The sequence below is a fragment of the Panthera pardus genome, unplaced genomic scaffold, assembly GCF_024362965.1.
Source record: "Panthera pardus isolate Hobbes unplaced genomic scaffold, ASM2436296v1 HiC_scaffold_3, whole genome shotgun sequence".
Classification (NCBI taxonomy): Eukaryota; Metazoa; Chordata; class Mammalia; order Carnivora; family Felidae; genus Panthera; species Panthera pardus.
Window position 1 is genome coordinate 53,080,153 of NW_026526876.1, and position 19,730 is coordinate 53,099,882.

The following is a 19,730-nucleotide window of genomic DNA, read 5'->3' on the forward strand; positions in this document are numbered from 1 at the left end:
TCAAAAATAATAAACATTAAAAAAATTTTAAGAATATACATATTCCTCCATAAAGCTACTCTCATCTTTAATTAAAATTAATTCAACCTATAAACACCGTTACAGGTTCGAGTGTCAAGATTGGGAACGTGGGGAAGTGGATGGGGAGAGCAAAAAGACTGCTCATCGGTGGTGCAGTCTGACATCCCCATCTTGTCAATGTGAGGACAGCAATCCCCAATGGGGAAACCAACCGCCCCAGGGCCCACAGCAAGTAAGAGACGAGATCTATCTTTCCAGAGTACAACTTCATAGTAATGCACTCCTACTGTAATTGATGAAGAATACACGAGAGGAGCTCCCTCACCTTATTGTTCATGGGCCCAGAGCACATACTAATGAACAGTCAGCCTGGGTATCGTATGGGGCTCCCTATGGCGTGTGGAAGAGAGATCGTACTTGATTCGATGGGTGTGTTCAACCCTCTGAACACCTACATCTTCATCTTGGAAATGGAGAGAATAACATGTACCCCTCAGAAGGTCTGGCTTTCATTCTGTGTCCCCTCTGACACCTTCCCTGAACCTAGCTCTCTGAATGCTGTTCTCTCTGGGCTGAGTTCAGAGACCCCAGCAGAGACCCCAAAGGTGCTGGACGATTGGGCGGGGAGGAAAGATTTTGTCCCCCTAGTGCCCCCAAAACAATTTCTCTTCCAGACTGCAAGGGAAGAGGCTCCAGGTTCTTGCTATTCAATGGGCCTGAAGTGGCCTTCAACTGGGAGAGTGGTTTTGTCCCCCAGAGGACACTTAGTAATGACAGAAGACATTTTTGGTTACCACAACTGGGGAGAGGCATGCTACTGGAGTTGAGTGAGTAGAAATAAGGGATACTGCTGAACATCCTACAATGCACAAGGCAGCCCCCGAAAACAAAGAATTATTCAGCCCAAAATGTCAGTAGTGCTGAGCTCAAAACAGTCTTATTTATATACAGCATAAAGCAGCCTCGGTCTGGTTCCCCTGTGCTCCTACGTTCTGTGTGATGCCGGACATTTCATCTCTAGGCTGCATTCAGTTTCCTGAGCCTTGAAATAAGAGATTTTGGTGTGGTCTGATGATCGGCACAGCCCCTCCTAACACGATCATCATCCAGCTATGCTTCCTAATCACCCACCTGGTGACTTGGCTTATGGTGTTTTCACTCACCATTCGCAAAATCGAGAGCGTCCTCGTCTCCATTTCTTCAACTATAATATAAGGATAATTATACCTACTTCACCATTCCTATGTTGGTGTGAGGAGAAAGGGGGAATGACCTTATACATAGTTGGTGTCTAATAAACATTGGTCTTTGAAAAAATAAACATCATAATGGATTAGCAGGGGGAGAAGTTCAAGGGAATTATGACTTACTGAAAAGAGTCCTCATTCAACAGCCTCCAGGCCAGAGGGACCTTTGAGACAAGAAAATCCTCTTTTTTCAAAACTTTCCAAGAGGTAGCTATGAATCTTGGGCTTTGCAGGGAGTCAGGAGTGGAAAGCTCTTGGGTTTTGGTGATCCACAGGCCTGTATTTGGGCCTCTGACCCATCCTGAGAGAAACATTTCTGTCAGGAAGGAAAAAAAGTTTCCAATGGAAGAATCATTTCAACAGTTCAACCAATAAGGGGTAGAGTTTACAGAGCTTTGATGCCAAGTCTGACCTGAAGTCAAGCCCCTCTTCTGCCATTCCCAACTGAGTGACCCACTTGTCAATAAGGATGATAATGCAAATCAGTTAGAAGCCTTGTGCATTTCACATGAGGGAAAGCATCCAGTAAGTGCTTGACAAATGTTACCTCTTGTTATTACGTGCTAAGAGCCATGTATTACCTGCCTCGGCTTACTTACATTCTTATTCAAGAGTTTAATGAAAAATCACAAACATTGTCAAACCCTCTATGCTTCCATGAAAAAGGTGCTTGGTGTCCTATGCTACCCTCCCACTTACACACACACACACACACACACACACACTCGCATCCCTATATACATGGAAAAGCTAACGTTGGGCATTTAATCAGGGTGAAGATCTGGAGGATGAAGCATATACTCTTGTGTTTTTTAAACCACAGCATCTTCTCCCTCCCTCCCCCGCATGCCAAAGAACAAGCGAGTCGGAGAGGTTAAGATGACTGCTCTTGACCATATAAAGTGGGGAAGGCATCCGATGAGCACTGAGTAATGTACAGAACTGCTGAATCATTATATTGTGCATTTGGAACTAATTATACTTGAATAAAAAAGGGAGGGGAGGCATTGCCCTACCCCTGAGCCTCAGTAAAGAAAGCAATCCGATAAATCAAACTCTGTCCCGTGGGTAAGCCAAGACCATCTTTACTGATTAAGGGTCAACAAGAATGTAGATAAGTTAAGCTGCACAGAGACCTAACATTGTGAAATGCCAAGTCCCATGGCTAACCATCAAACACCAAACATCCAAAATACAAGGAGGGGTGCCTGGGGGCCTCAGTCGGTTAAGCGTCCCACTCTTTAACTCAACTCAGGTCTTGATCTCAGGGTCGTGAGTTCAAGCCCCGGGTTGGGCTCCATGTTGGGTGTGGAGCCTACTTAAACAAACAAACAAAACAAGGAGACACTGCTCCCAAGGGATGATCAGAGCCTATGCAGCTCCACTATATCTAAAATCCAGGTCACTATTGTCTTGGAAAGGCTCCCACGTGGGGACAACAGCTGAGTTCAGACCCCACACTGCTTAAAACAGCCTTGCAAACAAGTACGGAGTTCATGGGACTGAAAGGCAGTCATGAACTCCTGGGTGTGTATTTCTGTTCCTGGGAGTGCAGAGTCAGGCTTGGCAGAAGAGACAAACAGACAGGAAGACAGGAAAACAGAGGAGATAGATAGAAGGCGACAGTCGGCACCCCTAAAAGATGCAGGCAATAGCTATCCAGTTCTGGTTTCTTAAGCATTCTTTTAAAGTAATTACTGTCCCCAACGTGGGGCTTGAACTCACAACCCCGAGATCAAGAGTCACATACTCTACCAACTCAGCCAGCCAGGTGCCCATGTTTCCTTAGACATTCTAAATAAGAAGTGGAAATTTGCAGGGTGCCTAGGTGGCTCGGTCATTTAAGCATCCGACTCTTGATTTTGTCTCAGATCATGATCTCATGGGTGTGAGATCCAGCCCCGCCTCAGGCTCCATGCTGAGTGTGGAGCATGCTTAAGATTCTCTCACAGTCTCTATCTGCATTTCTCTCTCTGTCTCTGAAAAAAAAAATGAAAAGGAGAGGGGAGGGGAGGGGAGGGAGGGAGGGAGGGAGGGAGGGAGGGAAGAGAGGAGAGGAGGAGAGGAGAGGAGAGGAGAGGAGAGGAGAGGAAAGGAAAGAAGGAAAGGAAAGGAAAGGAAAGGAAAGGAAAGGAAAGGAAAGGAAAGGAAAGGAAAGAGGAGCACCTGGGTGGCTCAGTCAGTTAAGTGTCAGACTTCCGTTCAGGTCACAATCTCACAGTTCGTGGGTTCGAGCCCCGTGTCGGGCTCTAAGCTGACCACTCAGAGCCTGGAGCCTGTTTCAGATTCTATGTCTCCTTCTCTCTCTGCCCCTCCCCTGCTTGTGCTTGCTCTCTCTCTCGCTTGCTCTCTCTCTCAAAAATAAACATTAAAAAAAAATTTTTTTTTAAAGAAAAGAAGTGGAAGCTTGCCCCTCTCCTGAATAATCTTTCCTTTCTCCAGAAAAGGTAGCTTTAGTCATCACTCAGTTTCCTCATCAAAGGAAGCTAATTTTTACAAAGGTAATGGAGTTATTCCAGAAGTTTTATCTAACTGTATCATCAGGAGAATTCAACACCTGGCCTTAAAAGTGCTCACTTCCTTCTAGTCTTGGGCAAAGGGGTTGAGAACAAGCCAGATCAGGGCTCAGGGCAGGGTTGGGTAGAGGGAGAATTTCAACTCCAGGGCTGGCCTCTGAAGAAGGCAGCCCTAAGGGCTCATGGTACTAAGTTCAAACAGGGAAGCAAGTGGGAAGGTAAAAGTAGCAGATGCCAGGAGGGCTGCTCTGGCTGGGAAGAGGGCACAGCAGCAGTGGGTCTAAGCAGCCAGCCAACACCAGGTATACAGAAGTCACCCTGGAAAATCTGTCCATCTGGGGGAAACAAGTCTTCACCAGCAAGTGGGTTAGACAGCAGGTATCTGGCTCTATTTTCTTGTTTCTCACTATCTGCGCGCTGCCTAACCCAGATGTTGATACGTAACAGATGCTAAATAAATACACAGAGAACAAGTGAGTGTATGACAAAGCCTCTGTAGACACTAAGTCCTCACTCACCTCCTTCTTGCCTCCACCTGCCTGTAGGAATAAAAGCAGATGCCACTGCAGAGAGCAAGGAAGTGGAGAGGCCACATGGGAAGGGGCTGGCCTTTGGCTCAGTTCTAGAAATAGCAACAGCCTACTTGCCCAAAAGGCACCGCCGAGACTGTGCTGGCAAATCAGTAATGATAAGCGTCACAATGCACCCCCCCCCCCAGGACGCTGTGACCTGAGAGCCCTATGTTCCATTAGACAACAATCTCCTGCACCTGAGTCAGAGGCAGGCAAGGAGTGAGAGTTGCAGCAACCCAGCCGATTGGGGCTGAGTCGTGGAACAAATTGGGGTTGTTTGCTACCCGTTGTCTGGCTCTGCTGGCAGTCAGGTGTGACCCAAGGCATCCTCTATACCTGGTTTCTAGGAGGTGCCCCTTCTGGACCCCATATTGAGACCCAACCTTCAGGAAGTCCTGCTCCTTCTTAACCATGGCTTCAGATCCCCGGACCCTGGAGAAGGAAGAGCTCCATGAAATCTCCTAGAAGAAGGGTGGTTGGCAAATGATAGTCCATGACATCAGGAGACTCTGCAGAGACATCCCAGGAGGCCCTGCAGGGGAGTAGAGGGCAGGATTCAGCTCACCCCCCACATCTATCAGAACAGCTTCCCTCTTGTCTATATTATATATTCAAACTCCATGTAAGGATTTGTTTGAAGAAAAGTTCTGAAGCTAAAAAAGTTGATGCCTGTGCTAGATGGATTATTGGTCTCAGACCTTCACTCCCCTGTGGGAGCGTTGTACACCCACATTCTTACCATGGCTTCACAGTGGACAGAGTGTATATCCCCATGCTTGGACCATTGGGATGCTTGCATGACACTAGCAAAGACTGGCAATGTGCTCATGCCACTGGACCTACCCTCTAGAACCCCTTCCTTTTTCAATGAGAAAAGTTTGCCCCAGTTAGCTACAAGCCCAAGGAGGCATGTGGAGAAGACCTGGACCCAAACTACAGTGAGAAGCCGAGCTGAGCTGAGCCCACTACAAACCAGCCAAACCCTAGCCAACATGCAGGCCTATAAGCCCAAAATAAATACTTCTTATAAGCCATTGACATTTCAAAGTTCTTTGTCATACAGCAAATAACTAACCACACAATGCTTTTGAAGAACCCTTCCCGGCTTTCATTTAAACAAAGAATCTGGGCCCTTGGAGAAGAAAAAGAGAAGTTGTAGAAGCAGTTGTTGAAGGGGGCGGGGAGAGGGGGGAGGGGGAGGGGAGGAAGGGGAGGAGAAGGAGGAGGAGGGGGAGGAGGAAGAAGAGGAGAATAGTTACCATTCAACCATTTCACCTCTAAGTGATTACATATCATAGAGCAAGGTTCAGAAATTTTTTTCTGTAAAGGGCCAGAGAGTAAATATTTTAGGCTTTCTAGCCTATGCAGTCTCTGTCCCAACTACTCAACTCTGCCATTTTAGCATGAAAAGCAGCAGTAGTCAATACTTTAATGGATGCCTGTGGACTGTGTTCCAATAAATTTGTTCTGGACACTGCAATTTGAATTTTGTGTAATTTTCATGTGCCACAAAATATTCTTATTTTTTAACCATTAAAAATGTAAAAACTGAGGCGCCTGTGTGGCTCAGTCGGTTAAGCATCAGACTTCGGCTCAGGTTGTGATCTCATGGTTCATGAGTTCGAGCCCCGCGTCGGGCTCTGTGCTGACAGCTCAGAGCCTGGAGCCTGCTTCAGATTCTGTGTCTCCCTCTCTCTCTGCCCCTCCCCCATTCATGCTCTGACTCTTCTGTCTTAAAAATAAATAAACATTTAAAAAAACTTTTTAATGTAAAAACCATCCATCCATGGTTGAATGGATAAAAAAAATGTGCTATATACATACAATGGAATATTATTCAGCTTGAAAAGGAAGGAATTCTGCTACAACATGATGAACCTTGAAGACATTATGCTGAGTGAAATACGTCAGAAACAAAAGAATGAATGCTGTATGATTCCACTCATATGAGGTGCCCAGAGTAGTCGAATTCGTAGACAGAAAGTAGAATGGTGGAGTGGAGAATAAGGAGTTATTTATTGTTTAATGGGGACGGAATTTCAGTTTGGGAAGATAAAAAGTTCCGGAAATGGATAGAGGCAATGTGAATGTATTCAGTGTCACTAAACTATACACCTAAAAATGGCTAAAATGTCAATTTTTAAAACTTTTTTAATGTTTATTTATTTTTGAGACAGAGAGAGACAGAGCGTGAGTGGGGGGAGAGGCAGAGAGAGAGGGAAACACAGAATCAGAAGCAGGTTCCAGGCTCCGAGCTGTCAGCACAGAGCCCGATGCGGGGCTCAAACCCACGGACCACAAGATCATGACCTGAGCCAAAGTCGGTCTGCTTAACCGACTGAGCTACCCGGTGCCCCTAAAATGTCAATTTTTTTAATTAAAATTAAAAATAGTAAATAAAGCCCATCCTTAATTTTTGGCCCGTACAAAAACAGGTGCATATTTGACTTAGGGGGCATAGTTTCTAAAAATTTAACCCTAAGGAAACTCCCACAATGTGTCCCACCAGTACTGTCTGGGTTAAAAAAAGAAAGAAAGGAAATATCCTTAATATTCATCAACAGGAAAATGGAGAAATACATTATGGTAGAATTATTCCATGGAGAATCCAATGATAAGTGGAGTATGCTACAATTTATATATAAAATTTAAAACCCTGCTGAAGAATGCTATGTTGTATTAATGGATGCATAAATATGTACTAACAGTGTAAAGACATACATAGGAATGATAAACAGTGGATTCATGGTAATAGTTACCTCTGAGGAAGAGGGAGAAGAATGGGAAGGGAGGGGTGTAATATACAGGAAGCTTCAATTATATCAGTAATGTTTTACTTCTTTAAATGAGATCTGATACAAATATGACATAATGTTAAGATCTGATAAAGCTTAATGGTGGGTAAATAGGTATTCATTATGCTCCTTTCTATTCTTGTCTAATCTTTGAAATATTTCACGATGAAAAAATTAATTCAGAAAAAGCAAAGGGAGGAACAAATTAAAAAAAAAAAAAAAAGGAAACCATCAATTAATTTCAAAGCGTGCCAGTAGCAGCAACAAGAATAACAGAAGAGGCAATCAGTCCACCTCACTGATCCTTCTGGACTTTCTGGGGCTTCCTCAGCTCACCTCAGGCGGGCAAAGCCGATGCAGAGGCCCATGTTCAGAACCTAAGGCTGGCTCTGCCCCTTTGGTTTGTCCCTGTGTGGCTGGAGAAGGAAAGCCAATAAAGCCCAGACCACCATACCTGAGAACCATGTTCCAGGCACAACCCATTTTCCAGATGCAAACCTGCCCAGGCCCATAAGGCACAAGAAGGCATTTCAGGGTTTCAGGACATTTTCTTGTGAAAACCCGAGATTCTCTCTCACCAGTACCTGAGAGATGGAGAGAGGACAAGCCAGGCTTCTCTTGGGGACTCACTGTCAATTCACAAACAATTATTGACCTTAGCTCTTACCCATATTTAATGCTGTCAATTAGGATTAGACTGGACTGAAAGTAACAGGAAACCCAACTAACAGTGGCTTAAACAAGACAGAAGTTTACTTCTGTCTCACGAGAAATAAATCGAGGTAGATAACTCAGGGTAGCGTGAAGGTTCTGTCATTCCGAGGATGTGATTTCTCCTGTTCCGAGATGACAGCTTGAGCTCCAGCTACCAGATCTGCTGTCCAGGCAGCAAGACAGAAGAAAGGGAGAAGGACCAGATTCTTCCCTTTTAAAGGAATCTTCCGGAAAGCATCCTATGATCTTTCCACTGACATCTCCTTAGCCAGAACATAGTCAAATAGCCACACTTACTCCAAGGAAAGCTAGAAAGGTAGTCATGGAGACCATGTGGGGCTCCATGCTGACCGTGTGGGTGGAGCCTGCTTGGGATCCGCCCCTCCCCTCCTCGCTCTGTATCTCTCTCTTTCAAAATAAATAAGTAACCTTTTTTTTTTCCAAAACATAATGATACCTATGCTATACCTATGTTGAGAAGATTGAATGAATGAATGAATACAAAATACTTGTACTGATACCTGGCACACAGTATGAGTGTATAAGTGTTAGTATTGTCCTTATTAGACAACAGTTGAAAGGCACCTTAAGGAAGAACTAATGAACACAGAGGATGTTCTCCCAGAGGTGTCAGCCCAGTCCAAAGGTAGGAAGAGGTGACAGCTGAGTCAAGACCTCAGGGATGAGCACAAGTCCTGAGTCTCTCTCCAACCCCACTATTTAAGGAGGGTGCCAGCACTCATAGGCTCTCCCTAGGCACATATTCTATTTGAATAGGACTAAGGAAAACCTCCAAGAGGTTTTACCTTGAAGGGAGGGAAGAGTGATATGTCCTTATTCCCCACAGCAAGCTCTCCATGGCGCTACAAGCGGAAAAATGAAGGCCTCCTAACACCTAGAGAAAAGTACATGAATGAAGGGAGCTCTGGGTGGCTCAGTCGGTCGAGCGTTCGACTCCTGATTTCAGCTCAGCTCATGATCCCAGGATTGTGAGATTGAGCCCCACGTCGTGCTCCATGCTGAGTGTGGAGCCTACTTAAGACTCTCTCTCCTTCTCTGCCCCTCTCCCCTGCTCACTCTATTTAAATTAAATTAAATTAAATTAAATTAAATTAAATTAAATTAAATTAAATTAAATTAAAATTTCAGAAGTACATGAACTTGGGCCCTTGCTCTGTCTTGGCTCTCCTACCACATTCCAGGTATTCTGGTTCCTTGTTCACAGCTGGCAGGCAGCCAGCACCGCACCACCCAGTTCCACCTTCTGAACTTTATCCCCAAGCAGAAAATTGTCTCTTCTGTGTACTTCACAAAGGGACCACTACATAGGATGACACCACAGTCCATCTGGCCCATGGAGGCGTGAGGGACAGGGCTTTCCTCCCCAGTGCCAACCCCTCCAGGAAGGAGCACTTCATTCTCCCGGGGGCTAGTTCCAGGCTTTTATAATGGAACTTGAGTGACATTAATTCTCATCCCAAATCTGCTACTAAGTCACCCTGTGGCCTTGGGCCAGTGCCTTGACCTCTCTGAGCCTTAAGTCAGTGGGAATAATCATACCTGGTTCATGAGGTCCTTCATTTGTCATGAAGATTAAATGAAATACTGTATGTAAGGTGTTCAAACAGCTCCCAACATGCAGTTGGGGCCCCGTGCACGTAAGGCCCCTCGTCTCCTAAGGCTCCCTCAGCGTTAGCCTGCCCCAGCGCTGTGATGGTGAGTCCTGTTAGGGGTTAAATGACTTCTCTTTTGTGTTGTCCTGAGCATTCCTTGTGTCTCTGAACTTAAAGGAGTTTACCTTTGAGCTTTTCCACAGTGTTTATGCTTTTTCAACTTCTTATCATACCTTTTCCATGATGACAGGTGCCCAAATCAGTGACGTGGGCATACAAGATCACAGCCAAATGGGAAGCAAATACCAAGTTTATTCGTCAACTCTGGTACATTCCAGCTCCCAAACCACAGCCTTTCCTAGCATTTGCAATGGAGAATTCAGAAAGTAATCAAGGAAATACACAGGACTTCCGACACTCCCAAATGTGGGTATTGGAACATATCACCACACACATACACACGCCCAAAGCTTGCCTGCTGAGATGAGACTGGGCAGCTCAACTACACAGATGTGAACCTTCTAGAAGATAGTCCTGGGCCTGAACCAACTGTGCTCCCCTCTGAGATGACGTAGAAGAGGAGCAATCTGTTTGAAGTTGGGAATCAGAGAAGAAGCAGCCAATCTGGCCCTTGATCCTGAATCACAGTAGCCCCACCCATCAGGAAAAGATGACCCCATAAATGTTAGCCTTTATCCAGCGGTCTAGACGCTCCTCCTGGGCAGGAGCAAAGACTGTTATGGAGAGTGATACTGCATGTTCTCTAAGAAAGGGGAGAAGAGATGTTGTCTCTCACCCAGCCACACAGGTATCCCCTTTTTAGCCTCAGCTTGAACTATAGCAAATCCCCACCCTTGAACATGCACACACGTGATCTGGAATGATGGAGTTTGGCCTCATTGGTAGACTGCTCACCCAAAGAGAACACAGACACTTGAATACAAACATGTCCAAACCAGAAAACCAGTGGGAAAATATTGCATGCTGTGTATCTAGTATACAAGGGAAGGTGTTGCTGAACCTTGTTCCCAGAGTCCCTGTGGTTGACACCCTAAAAATAAATAGAAACACAGTGACTCATCTGCCATTCTGAAACATTAACCCAACAGACCAGTCAGCCAGGGTCATAGGCTCACACCAAGAGGGATTTTATCGAAACTTCCTGAGGGCAGGATCCAGCACTCACCCTCGAACCGGCTGGCTACCCAATGGTCGCGTCCAGTACGGAACCCTGGGGCAAGTAATGCTCTGGGAATTAGGATGCATTCTCTCCCCAGTTCTTCCCTTACCAGCCACATGAGCTTGAGGAGCTGGTTCCCTTCTAGGCCTCGGTGTCCTTCTGGCTAAGTCTCATTTTCCTAATTTCAAAACAGGAATAGCAGTTGCTACCCCTATGCATCTTCCAGGCATGTTGTAAGAAGCCCGTGGACTCCGGTGAGGTGGGTGTGGGATGTGTTCCCCCAGAGAGGGTATGGATGGTACACAAAGTCCCATCATGTCAGAAGCTAGTCGAACAGCAGTGACTCCCAGCAAGGGAGTCTGGTTCACCTTTTCATAAGCCAAATGGTGCTGGGTCATCTGGAAAGATAATGTGAGACAGTCTTACAGGCAAGAATAAGGCCAAAGTTGTAAGGAGCAAATTAGGAAATCCCATTTGTAGAAGTAAATACAGTTGACCCTCGATCAAGACAGGGGCTGTTGATGTCATCGGTAAGGCTTCCTCTGGTCAACAGTAGGCTACTGGTAGTTAACTTTTTGGGAAGTCGAAAGTTACACAGGGATTTACCACATAGTCGTATGGTAAATCCCTGTGTAACTTTTGACTTCCCAGAAAGTTAACTACCAATAGCCTACTGTTGACCAGAAGAAGCCTTACCGATGACATCAACAGCCCATTAACACCCAGATGTATCCTTCACTGTATCCTTACAATAAAGTAAGCTAGAGAAAAGAAACGTCATTAAGGAAATCGTAAGGAGGGGCTCCTGGGTGGCTCAGTCTGTTGAGCGTCTGACTCTTGATTTTGGCTCAGGTCATGACCTCCCAGTTCATGGGATCAAGCCCCGTGTCCGGCTTGGTGCTATCAGCTTAGAATTCTCTCTCCCCTTCTCTCTCTTTACCCCTCCCCCACTCACATGTTCTCCCTCTCTCTCAAAATAAATAAACTTACTTAAAAAATCATAAGGAAGAGAAGATACATTTACAGGGCCGTACTGTAAAAAAGTCCACATATTGGTGGACCTGTGCAATTCAAACCCTGATGCTCAAAGGTCAACTGTAATGAAAAGCAGAGAGAGAAATGGCAAAGGTGAGAGAATGAAACAGAAATCACTTTTAAAAAAAATCAAAGAAGCAAAATAAGAAGTCTGTGTTAACAGAATCCTGGTAATTAAGAGAGAAAGTCAAGGTGGCAGTGGGAGTACAGAGCCACGCACAGACGTTCTGCAGAAACACGAGGAGATCAGAGGGCTGCTGTCCAGCCGAATGAGACAAGACCCAGTGAGGAAGTGTGAACAACGGAGCCGTGTGTAGAGTCCTGTTTCGGGAGCACAGTGAGCCTCAGTGAGAGTGGGGGGCAGGCCGTGGGGGAAGAATATGGTTTCCCAGGCCAATTCCAGAACTGGCCAAGCTGTAAAACCAAGATAGTGCCTCCAGGGACTTAGGATCTGGCTCCAGAGCTCTCGAAACTGCCTCAAGACAGAGCAAACGTCAGACTGCTGACCCAGGAAAAGGAGAGGGCCAGCCAAGAAAGCAGCAACACCTTTCGGAAGGATGGTGGGCAGCTGGGGCCAGCTGGAGGCCACTGCTGTGGTTGACTCCCACCCTACCTAGCAGCACAGCCTCAGTGCTGGCGCTGGGGGGCTGGCAGGGGGGCTGGGGGGGCACCAACAGATCTCTTGCGATGCCAGCAAACTGCTCAGCCATCACAAGAGAAATCACAGCGGGGCCAAAGAGGACGTCGTAGGGGAACTGTCGCGTCAAGATCCAGAATGAGCTTTGGACCAGACAATGGGCCAGGGGAAATGTCTGTGGGAGCTTCAGAGGCAAAGAAAATGCCAAACAACTGGGGAAGAGAAAAGAAAGAACCTGGAGAGGAAAGTGAGCATAGGGGCTGAGGGTCAGACACAGCAACAAGGTGGCCCAAATGTGCACCACCCTAGGACAGGGAGGGATCAGCAGAGAAAACATAGGTCCTTTCAGTACTTTTTCTCCTACTGGAAAGCTGGAGGGGAGGGCTCTGTGAAAAGCTTCTCTAGGATGGGTTGAAGCCCTGAGTCATCTGCTCTGACTAATCACCCCTGCTTTCTGGCTTCCCAGGTTGAATAAGGGGCTTCTCTTCCATTCTCCCCCAGCCTCTGTGCTTGCTTCTGCCTTCACATTATATTAAAATCATTTGTTTGCACATCTTTCCTTTTTATTTTTTACATTCATTTATTTTTGAGAGAGAGAGACAGAGTGCGAGCAGGGAGGGGCAGAGAGAGAGGGGGACACAGAATCCAAAGCAGGCTCCAGGCTCTGAGCTGTCAGCACAGAGCTCGACTCAGGGCTCGAACCCACAAACCGTGAGATCATGACCTGAGCAGAAGTCAGACACTTAACCGACTAAGCCACCCAGGTGCCCCTGTTTATACATCTGTCTTACCCATTAGGCCAGTGACTGGTTCTCATCCCTGGCTGCACATTAGGATGTCCTTTAAAAAATAACGATGCCTAGGTCCCCACTCAAGACCGATTAAAGCAGGACCTCTGGGGTTAGGGCTTTTGCATTCATACTTTTTAAATTTTTTTTTAATGTTCATTTATTTTTGACAGAGAGAGAGAGACAGAGCATGAGCGGGGGAGGGGCAGAGAGAGAGGGAGACACAGAATCCGAAGCAGGCTCCAGGCTCTGAGCTGTCAGCACAGAGCCTGACACAGGGCTCAAACTCACAGACCACGAGATCATGACCTGAGCTGAAGTCGGATGCTTAACCAACTGAGCCACCCAGGTTCCCTTTGCATTCATATTTTTTATTGAAAACCTCATATGATGATTCAAATATGCCATCGGGTTTGAGACCCACTGTTGCGGACTGTGAGCACTTCAAGGTCAAGGACCAGGTCATGGGTGTTTGAATCTCCAGATGTTTAATGAGAGGATAAGCATGGGTAGCAGAAGATGAAGACCAAGAATCCAGAAAAGAAAAGCAGGGAAGTGTCCTGCATAAGAGGAGAAAAGTAGTGATGGGAGGCTGAGAAGCAGAAGAGAATCTTCAAGAAAAAAATAAATAGAAGAGAATCTTAAAGATGCCAGGGGCAAAGGAGGAACCTGGATGGGGCTGCGTGATCCTGAGGTTGTCTCGCATAACAAATCTCTCGTTAAAGCTAATATGAAGCTTCAATGCAGAATAAACAGCACCTGCTTCAGAGAGAAATGAGGTGGAGAGGAGTCAGAAACGTGAGTTTCTGAATGTGCAGTAACAATGGACTCTGGGGGCCAGAGCCCTCGTTCTCCACGAGGCGAGTGGGGGCAGAAGCCAAAAGGAAGAGAAAGAACAGAATGGTGATTTTGAGAAGCACTGAAACATGTGAAGGCTTATGACAAGGAAGATGAAACTCATGATTTAAAAATAAAATGGGAACACAAGAGAAAGCAAGCTTGAGAAAGAGAGTGGAGTGAATTTGTAAATCATCCATATGCACGCTTGCTCAAAACGCTATTGTTTTAGCAGTGGGGAAGGAATTAGAGGTAAATAAAATATGCAAATGCATTTCATAATGAAAAATCCTGTGATGAACAACGGAGATAATCGTTATGAAAACTTGCTGAAAAATACACAACATGTTCTAGAAATGTGAGGTGGCATGATTAGCATGCTAAGATACATGTTGCTGTGTGTGCCAAGAAATTTGGTTCTCCAAATGCAGGTCATTGGTCAACTAAGCAAAGGCCCCCAAGTCTCTTAGTTCAGTTTCAGAGAGCGCTCAAGATGCAGGCTTTCCAGGGCTAGGTCTTGGAGGAGAGCAGCGCTTGCCTGGTGTCTATACTAGGTGCCCTGGGGCCATCCCTGGTTGGAAGAATCGGGTTTAAGTCTCTGGCTATAATACATAGAGCCAGAAGATAGAAAAGCATAAAATAAAGGGAGCAGAGCGGTTAAAAGGAGAGAAGGGAGATGTGTATCTAACATCTACTGAATTGCCTCTATGTGCCAGGCATGGGGCATGTGGTATTTCATCTAACCATCAGAATAACTCTACAAGAGCCTCACACTGGCCCAAGATCCTATGAGATGTTGGAGTGCCTCATGGCCCTCTTCTATTTTCATTCCATTCTCTCTCCCTAGCATCGGATACAGAGCTATACCTTGAACAATAATGACCAATGAAAAATCTCCAGTCTTCTCTGAGATGTAGTCATTATACCTAACTCCACACAGAAATCTCAAATGCACCTCAAACTCTTCAAGTCCAAAGCACATGGCTTCAACCTCCCCCACCCCCAACCTGTTCCCCAAACTTGATCCTCTTCTGGTGTTTCCTATATCTATGGGGATAGGGATCCCCATGTAGGTGTGCAACCCTGAAACCCAGAAATCTTTCATGAACACTAGTAACCCATACCCAAGTCCTATTTATTCTCCCCTAACTTTCCATCCCCCTCTCCCTGCCTAGACCAAGCTGCCATCTTCTCTTGCCTTATGTGATGCAATCACATTGGGTCTCCCCTTTCTTCTCTGGCTCCCTCCAATCAATTTTCCACACAGAAAGCAAAAGGACTTTTTCGAAATACAAATCTAATTGTTTCTCTAGCCCCACCCCACTCCAACTTTACCAGCTTTGAACAAACCATCTGAATGAATTCTCATTGTTCTTCAGATAAAGACCAAGGTCTTTTGCATAGCCTACAAGGACTGGCATGATTTGACCTTCTGCCTCATTGTCACCTTTGTCTTCCTCCCAGTGTACTCTCCAGTCACACTGGCCTTGTCTCACCTCATCCTTCTGCCAAAGGACTTTGTGACCCTACTCCTCAACATCTGAATTCTACTCATCCTTCAGATAGTAGATCCCCTTTAATAGAAGCTTTCCTTGACATCTTGATAGATCAGTATCCCTAATAATCTTTCATAAGATTCTATTTCTCTTCTTAAAATACTTGAAAAGCTTTAAATTCTACATTTATTTTGTTTAATCATTAAGTAGGCTCCACATCCAACATGGGGCTTGAACTCATGGCCCTGAGATCAAGAGCAGCCTGCTCCACAGATTGAGCCAGCCAGGTGCCCCTAACTCTACATTTATTTAAGCAATCATTTGTTTAACATCTGTCTTCCTTCACTAGCCTATAATTCTATTAGGGCAGCAGTTGTGTGGTTTATCTCTGCCCTGTGTCCCCAGCACGTAGACAATGCTTGGTACATAATGGGTGTCTGACGGAATTTGCAGAAGGAAGGGAGGCAGGCAGATAGGAAAGGGCATGGCTAAGGAGTGGCAGAGTCAGGATCCAAACTGGGGTCTGACTGCCTCCAGATCCCAGGCTCTTTCCTGGCAACAAGGAAGAGAGGAAAAGGGACAGATAAGAGATGATATCTTCTCACCATCTGGTCCGGACTAAGAGAGGCAGACCAGTGCCATTGTCCATGGAATTTTGTCATTGGTCTTCCATTGGTCATTTGTCATTTGACTGCCAGGCTATGCCTACTTAAATGAAACTCTATGCTAACTGGCTCCATGAGGCATTAAGAGTTATTTGGATCACTTGAATTATACCTTCAATTGTTCTCCATTGTTCTTAGAACACAGTCCTAACGTCTTAGCAAGCTTTCTTGGCTTTTTCTGATTCTCTTTCCAACCCCCTCTCCCATCACTGTTTCTTTTCATCTCAGATTCTAACCAAACATGCCATGTTCCTTCATATCCTACCCTGGGACCTGTAGCTTACTTCCTGCCTGCCTGACCCACGTCGTGTTAGTGCTTCAAGACTACCGGCCTCTCCTTATCTCTTTGATCCCTGATTATTCCCACCCTTAACCTTGGACTGGGTTTGTGGTGGATAAAGGAAGGTTTAATTTCTTCTACTGTTTTTCTGCTTTGCCTTGGCTTTTGTTTGTTTGTTTAATTGGGGTTTTTTTTACCACTACATCTAACCTGTGAATATTATTATTAATCACCCACCCATGGCACTCTGCTGCTTCAAACATTTCAATGATATTTATTTGATCTCTGGATGAGAGAGGATTTTCTAAACATAAAAGCAATGGAAGAAATCACTAAGGGAAAGAAAATCAATCCATTTGACTACACCAAATTTAAAACTTCTGGACGTCAGAAGCCATTCTAAACAAAACTAAAAGGCAAATGACAAGGCTGGGGAAAATATATGCAATAAATATGACAAAGGGTTGTTATCCTTCATATATAAAGAGCTCATATAAGTCGATAAAAAAAATATTAAAATCCCAGGAGAAAAGTGGGGAAACGACATGAATAAGTAAATAGCTAATAAACACATGAAAAATGTTTAACTTCCCCAGTAGTCAGGGAAATGCAAATTAACACAATGCTGAGCCATTGTTCGACTATCAAATTAGGATAACATTAAAGGCTGGGGAGGGTGCAGAGATCACTTGGTAGTTTTCCAAGAAAAACTAAGAGCTTTTTCAACTTTCGATAAATCCCTATCACCCAGAGGAAAAATCCAGAGTCTAGTCCTCGACCCGCTCTCCTGGCTCATCTCCCAACACCCCCTCCTCCCATCCGACACTGGTGGCAGTAATTTCCTGAGCACAGGAGGATGTCCTGTTGCACAACTCCCCTTCCTGGGTCCTCTGTCCCTCTCCACCTCCACCTGCTCCCACCCACCCAATCTCCTCCCCGCCAACACCTACTTCTTGAAAATTCTGAGACATCACCACCTTCCGGAAACTCTCGGGAGCCGGGTTAGGTGCCCCTGCTCTGTGCTCTCATTACACGCGTTCCCTTACTTAGCATTTACTGCATTATATTGAAAATGACTATGGGTTTCTTTCCACCTTAGATCATATGCACCTCAAGAGAGGCATTATATTTTTATTCATTGCTAGATCGTGTAGATGCTCAACAGATGACTCCTGAACTGATCAATCATGTAATAAATTAATTATTCCATTTTGCCCCATAAATTTTTGCCACTAATCTGGTACATGCACACTTTACTTAAAACGGATCAAATTAAGTCATGTTGGATGGAAAGAATACCTCACCCATGCCCCAGCCCTCATTTTAGTATCCATGCACTATCATCTTGTGGGTTGTAACCGATTAGTGAGCCATGAAATTAATTTATGGGTCACAACCATCACTTTTTAAGTGAACAATATTAAAACTAGAAGAAAATGGGACGACACTGGTATCTGTTATTTCCTTCCCATTATGGATTTCCCCACCCACCGCCCCCAGGCAGGCGGGAGTGGTTGGTTGAGAACACAAAATGGGAAGTTGAAGTTCCTGCTTGATTTTTTTTTTTAATTTAATGTTTACTTTGAAAGAGAGAGAGAGGGCAGGGAAGGGGCAGAGAGAGAGGGAGAGAATCCCAAGCAGGCTCCATGCTGTCAGCACAGAGCCCAATGTGGGGCCCAAACTCACAGAACTGTGAGATCATGACCTGAGCCGAAACCAAGAGTCAGATGCTCAACCGACTGAGCCACCCAGGCGCCCCTCCTGCTCGGATTATTAGCTTGGGGAAAGTTACCTATCTCTCTAGGCTGTGGCTTCCTTATCTGTAAAGTAGGAATGATAAAAACACAGATGGATGAAGCAGCAAGGACCCAGTTATGCCCCAAATTCTTAAAGCCCTGCTCATCAGCATTTCTGACAGAGACAGGTTCCATATCAGCCAGAAGCAGACCCGGGCGCAACCGCAGTATTTCCCTCTGGCACTTTCTACTCTGATGCCTAGTCCCTCTTCCTCCTTCCCAACCAGTTGCCACCCTGTTTTATATCATGATTGGGTCGTGAGCCTCTCCGACTCAGGGGGAAATGTGTACTCAGTGGCATCAGGCAAATTGATGGGCCTGAGACTATTGTCATAGGGTATGAAGGACTCTTTCTAAACTGCTAATCTGACCTTGTCACTCCCCTGCTTAAAGCCTTTCTGTGGTCCCTATTTTGCTCAGAGAAATAAAGCTCTGACTCCTCAATAGGATCTATAGGGTCCTCTGTGATGTAACATCCTGTCCACCCCACACTCCAACCTCCAAACCACCTGCACTTCTCAAATCAGCCATGCTCTCCTGGTCCTTTTCTGTGTTGTCCAGTTTGCCCAGGACACCTCTCTGCCCCTTGACAGTCGTGATGGGGGCATCTGCTCCCCCCAGGTTTTTTCACTGACTCCCATCTCCCTGCTCTGTGCCCCGTCGGTCCCAGGCTAGGCACCCCTCCATCACCGCACTGCCACAGCTGTGGTTCAGTCGGCTGCTTATTTGTCCCTCTTGCTTCTTAAGGACAGGGAGGGCACTTTTTGCTCATAGCCCCAGCCTCTAGCACACTTCTCTCCCAGGGTGAGCAAACTGGACAAGTTTGGTGGGGCAGGAGGGCTTAGAAGTGAGGTAGAGGAGGGTGGAGGAAGGAAAGAAAGAAATTGATGCAAATTCTTCCTTTGACACCTTCCCAAGATGTCCCAGGTCATAAAGCAACTCAGGGATTTTGAATTGTAAGTCGTCTTGTTTTTGACAGATCAGGTGCATGCATTTTCTATGGGATCGGGCACAGAGTAGAGTCTCTTGAGAGAAGGAACTTCTGGAATGAGGCAGGTCAGGGTAAGCACCAGGGTGGGCTGGGTGCCAGGAACACGTGCTCCATCTGGAAGATGTCACAAGCTGGAGGGGGCTCCCTGGGCCATTTTCTGGAGGAATGTGAGCTTGAGCAATCAACCCTGGAAACACTGATAAGAGGTGGAGAGATCCATCTTTAGGTTGCAAACAGACCAGGGATGGGGCAGGGACAAGGCTGGGCCACTCTCCCTACTGCAGTGATTCCAGCATTTTTGGCCGCTCAGTTCCAGAGCTTATGAACAGAGACTCCTGCTCAGACAGAGCCAGGGTCACTGAGGTGCTGCCATCTGGGTCACCTGCCTCAGGGCATGGGTGGCTTTGGGGAGAGAAGGATTAATATCGGCTAACCAGTACCAGGCACACTACGGGGCATTCCACACACACACACACACACACACACACACACACAAACACACACACACTTTGTTTGATTGACACGCTAACCCATGAGGTAGTAAGGA

At 45.8% G+C, this 19,730-nt stretch overlaps 1 protein-coding gene across 2 annotated transcripts in view; it reads right to left on the reverse strand.

Annotated features, from left to right (window-relative positions):
- The window catches only part of SPACA3 (sperm acrosome associated 3), a 37,813-nt gene that overhangs the window by 16,659 nt on the left and 1,424 nt on the right, over window positions 1-19,730 (reverse strand). Inside the window, exons 1-2 of one of the 2 annotated variants that reach the window (XM_019423918.2) lie at window positions 4,303-5,417; window positions 1,392-1,569 (exon numbers count right to left, since the gene is read on the reverse strand). The gene's annotated coding sequence lies outside the window, so the exon portion shown is untranslated. Of the gene's footprint in view, window positions 1-1,391; window positions 1,570-4,302; window positions 5,418-19,730 lie in introns of those variants that run through there. The other variant, XM_019423917.2, reaches the window with a different exon arrangement.